The sequence below is a fragment of the Botryllus schlosseri genome, chromosome 7 (assembly GCF_051294905.1).
Source record: "Botryllus schlosseri isolate E-star chromosome 7, Bs_hap1, whole genome shotgun sequence".
In the NCBI taxonomy this organism is placed as follows: domain Eukaryota; kingdom Metazoa; phylum Chordata; class Ascidiacea; order Stolidobranchia; family Styelidae; genus Botryllus; species Botryllus schlosseri.
Genome location: NC_137242.1, coordinates 26,002,897 through 26,008,086, shown reverse-complemented (window position 1 = coordinate 26,008,086; position 5,190 = coordinate 26,002,897). Strand labels below are relative to the sequence as shown.

The following is a 5,190-nucleotide window of genomic DNA, read 5'->3' as shown; positions in this document are numbered from 1 at the left end:
TGAAGTGTTAGTTTGTGAGCGTGGTTATTGTTGATATTCGAATCGCCGTCTACGCCGGCTCTGTGGTAATCTAATTACCCAAACATTACCATGCGAGTAATTCCTAGATTTTGCAAACTATTTTCACGCCTTTTTTGTTGAAAGTACGACATTCCGCCCGCAGCCTATACCCGAAAGTACGAATCACCGCCGCACCCATAAGAATAACGATATATCATTGTCGCACTCGCCGTAATTTGGAATATATACATTAACTAAGGACCAATCACATGACTATTTACTTGATACATATTCAACACGAAGTACGACATGCCAACAACGAAGCCGCGTGCGACCGATCCCTACGCTGAAAAGGGTTACCGTGCGACCACAAGACACAATAGCCGCTTGCCACCCCCGCCATAAGACATAAAAGCCGCTTGCCAGCCCGGGTTTCCCAGCCGCTTGCGACCCCGCCCATAAGAAATAAGAGCCGCTTGCCACCCCCGCAATAAGACGCAATAGCCGCATGCCACCGCACCCATAAGAAATAAGAGCCGTATGCCACCCCCGATTTTCCAGCCGCATGCGACCGCGCCCATAAGAGACAATGGCGCATCACGACCGATCTATACTACTACTACTCATGTTTCTTGGCCACATTATAACCGTCCAACTATACGGCGTTGTGGTTTCACTCTTTCCAATTCAAGAAGATAAAATGTGCACACTGAGTTCAGAGTTCTATGGAAAAATGGACCGAAACTAGTTTTTCACAGAAGTGAAAAGGTTAATGCGAAACAGTTATATGCAATTTACATGGAAAATAGATTAGTTACAAAAATATATAATTCAAATTTGTATGATCATACTGCTCTGTCATTTCCCAGCCAATAGGTCCCCGGACTTGGGAAGAGAAAGCCGACTTGCGATTTAATACTAATGAAAAAACTTTTGGCTAAAAAAACTAACTGCAACACATAATTACCTAGCGGTGACCTACAATGAGCTTTTATCCTCAACCAGCTCGCACGAGATCCCAGCCTGGTTCACACAAGGGATCACCTATCTTATTCCAAAAAATGAAAACACCAGGGACCCCAAGAACTACAGGCCAATAACATGCCTGACAACCATGTACAAAACACTGACTAAAATCCTGGCAAAACGAAGCTACAAACACCTAGAAAATCTTCTACCGCTTGAGCAGAAAGGATGCAAGGAAGGCGCCCTTGGCTGTAAGGACCACCTGCTCCTTGACAAAACCATTCTTGAAAACTGTAAGAGGAGACACACTAACCTCAGCATGGCATGGATAGATTACAAAAAAGCTTTCGATTCAGTCCCTCACACGTGGATACTGAAAACAATGCGTATGTACAAAATGAATCCGATCATCATCAAATTTATTGAAAATTCAATGAAAAATTGGCAGACAAAACTGTTGATCAAACATGACCAAGGTGAAACAGAAACCTGTACAATTCAGATATGCAATGGTATCTTCCAAGGCGACTCATTCTCACCATTTCTGTTCTGCCTCAGCTTAGCTCCACTTAGTGAGTTGCTGAGAAAAAATGAAACAGGATACGTGATGAAAAAAGAAGCAAATTCTGAAGGGCAAAAGATTCATCACCTTTTGTTCATGGATGATCTGAAACTGTATGCGAAATCCGATACGGACCTGAATAACCAAATGAAAATTGTTCATGAGTTTTCGGAAGATATAAAAATGAAATTTGGCTTGGATAAATGCTCAAAACTTACCATACGACGTGGAAGAGCCACCATACGTAATTCGTTGATTGTTTAGTGACGCCACTACCTAGGAGACGATTGGCACAGTCATCATCGGAAATATTTGTGCGTAGGAATGGTACGCAGTTTTTATAGATAACTAGTTATCTGTAGTTTGTTCCGGTTTGTTAAATAATGAGATTAACACTAACTTTATGCGCTGCGATCAACCGGTTTACTTAAGCCAGGGTTGATAAATCCTGACGAACATGATAATCTACTTAATTGCTAATACAACTTTATTATCTCCGCCCTTAATTTATTAACCTTCTCATTCCATTTTTAAGATGCTATCAGGCCTGTCATAAGGAAAATAGTTGACGATGCACTTTGACACAGATGAAGCAGCCACTTTCCAGAGCTCTAAATATCACATTTTTCACTGTCCAAAGTTACCCCGTTTTGATAAAATTTGATGGGGTAACTTTGGACATCACATTTTCTTGTATTGATCTAAGGGTGAGCCCACTGAGATTGTTGCCATGGATTAAGACTACTTAGATGTATCTACTGCCAAATTTTGAATCTATGAATTACATGCTATCTATGTTTGGTCGTAAGAAGTTTATTGGCCATCACTTTTGATGAAATTGACCCCCGCCATTAATTTATCAATGTTGGGTCAAGTTTATCTGGTGGTGAAATTAATCCACCTTTTATTGAGACTATTTGTGGTACTGTTGCCTCATGAAAACGAATTGGACATCCAGCTGGAACCCCTTTCCATCAATAACCATTTAAATCTTTCACTGCTTAGTGTGCAAAGTTACCATTAAGTCCAAAGTTACCCCGGTTTACGGCCGGTAGTTCCATTTTTAGTGATAGTTGCGCATTTTGAAAATTCAGTACTTTGTACAATGTACAAGTCTGGCCAACAAGAACATACCTTCGACTCATAGCAGCTGTCGCTAACGCACTTCTGAACGTCGACGCTGCTTCCCTGACAGTCTGTGCTCGAGCTTTTCTGCCTGCATCTCCTCCCTCTTGTTCTCTCTCCCTCTATTCCACATTTGGGTCCGTTGCAGTCACCCCAGATGGACCATGCTGTCCACCCGCCTGCATAATTTGATATCACTAATGTGTGTAGCTTTGAACTTTGTAATTATTATTCAAACTATAATTTTCGTTAATAATAGGCCAACATTGTCACATTGGTGCCTGAATTAGTCGATAAACAATGCATAAAAGTTGTCAGTTTAATAACCGTCGACAACTTTTGCATTGCAGCATCCATTTCTGAGAGATCACAATTAACACAGTATAGCGACCTACAAAGAGGACAAATTACATCACTACACTTTTAGTGGGTTGATATGAGCTGAATTGCTAGGCATTTGAGATGATCTAATTCACTAATGCTATGCAAATCGACCTATACATGGAGAAGATCTGGTAGGCTGGAGAATGGACATGTTTTTGTTTTGTTTTTCGTTGAATAGTAGCTGTTGGCGATCATACATGTTAGTTGATCACCTTTATTTGCGTTAATAATTCAACAATCATTTATATATAATCAAGCTTTCTTGGATAGCCTAGGACCCTCTCGCCATTATAGCCCTATTAACCTATAAAGCGTTGACAAAGAATCAGCTGTTGGTCATTTTATGTCGCATAATCAATTGCGAATCTTATGTTCCTAAATTCATTCTTATGCTGTCTCTATTGCTCTAAACTTGTTGAAAATGTGTTTTAATTGCAACGATAATCGTCTATAGATAAACCATTAGACAGGCTTCTGCGCCTAGAGATTCTCGTTATCTAGCCAAATTAGACTAATTACAGCAAAATGCCGAGGTAATCTAATTATAATCATATTTGTGAAATGTTTCTTTGCTCTAAACTTAATTCTATTCTAATTCATGAAATAATTGTATACTTTAATGCTAATCTAATTTGGAAAAACTAGCTATAATTCTAATTCTAATCTAATTTGGAAAAGCTCAAAATTTTGTAGTTGTCCAAGTCCATTCTCTGATCAGAGAATTCAGAGTGCCGGGCAGAAACAGTAGCCCACAACAGACAGTGCAACATGATAATATTGACTTAACCATAAGCGGCAAATGACAAGCCGTAATGGTCGTGATTTTCGACTGGGCTACCCAAGATGTGAAGATTTATAACAGTCGTTTATCTCAAGTATTAGGCTATCAGGCCAAATTTCTTTCATGTCCTAGATCACACAGAAAACTTGTAGAAGCTTGACCTACCACAAAAATCACACGTCTTTTAACATTTATTTCTGCCTTTCACAGTTTCACATTCCCCATTTGCCAATATCGTTGAGCAATCGGCAGCCGCAATAAAATCGATGCAATCAAAAACTGCAGCAAAACATGAATCAGATATCACTGCCTAGGCCTGTCATATGCAAGGAATCAAAATACCTGAGGCATGAATTGATGGTATATGGCCCAGCGCTATCAGAAGAAATATGACCACAGTATACTCCATCACTTGTTTGATATGAAATAAGAGATATCCAGTTCAACAAAATGGTTCCAATGATTATGAGACGAAATCATTTCTCAATCTTTATGGCAATATTCTAGCAATGGCTATATTCTATACCGGTAAATAAAAATAAATGGATTTCTCGCCGTCATATTTTTTTCTAATCCAAAACTTCAAACTTCGCTGCTACGGGTTGGGATTGAACCGAATTTGTTAGGAACGTATCATTGTAACTAGTTTTGTGGATAACCAGCTGGATTTTGCGGGTGAGTAGCAGTGTAGTACCAGTCTTGTGTACTGTACGTACGTATAGTTGAATTTCATACGGTAACTAATGCATGATATCTTGTATACCGTACCTTATATAGCCATGTAGCGACAATACTGTAAAATATACACACATTGCCTGAATATTCCGCTCTTTTGCAGGTTTTGCGGGTTTTACAGTTTCCCGCAGTTGAACATGTTTCATGGCTACACGCACCACGGCACCAGTATTTTTTTTGGAAATAACTACGTCTCGGTCTCGCTACATCTCGCTTAAAATTCTTGTGAAGATACGACAAAAAACAGGGCATTTTGACATTTGTAATTTCACACCTAGGCGTACCAATGCAACGAAATGAATCGACTTCGTCTGACCTCAGTGACCTGAAGTATTTGCCTATTTCCAGAATTCCAAAATGTTTATTCATACGAGATACACACATATCCAGATGTAATAGCCGTAAAGTTGTTGTGGATTTTATTCAATGATGACGTCATAATAACAACACAATCGACATTGGACATCAAAACCATAATAATCAAAATCATTCGACCGGCAAAATTGCGGCGATTTTCACGATCAAACAGAGAGAGGGAGAGAGAAAAAAAATCTTTATTCATCCACATTACATATTCAGATTTTACTTCAGTATTCTAAGTTTGGAAATTTTCGAAAGTTTCCTTTTTTCCCGATTC

The 5,190-nt window shown here is 39.2% G+C and overlaps 1 long non-coding RNA gene across 1 annotated transcript; it reads right to left on the bottom strand.

Moving 5' to 3' along the window:
• Nucleotides 1-973: 973 nt before the first annotated feature.
• LOC145442296 (uncharacterized) lies at nucleotides 974-4,945 on the bottom strand. The gene is made up of 4 exons (XR_013916016.1): nucleotides 4,161-4,945; nucleotides 3,984-4,097; nucleotides 1,616-2,832; nucleotides 974-1,546 (listed from the first exon to the last, which is right to left on the bottom strand). It is a non-coding gene; the product is annotated as an uncharacterized LOC145442296 (long non-coding RNA).
• Nucleotides 4,946-5,190: the final 245 nt, after the last annotated feature.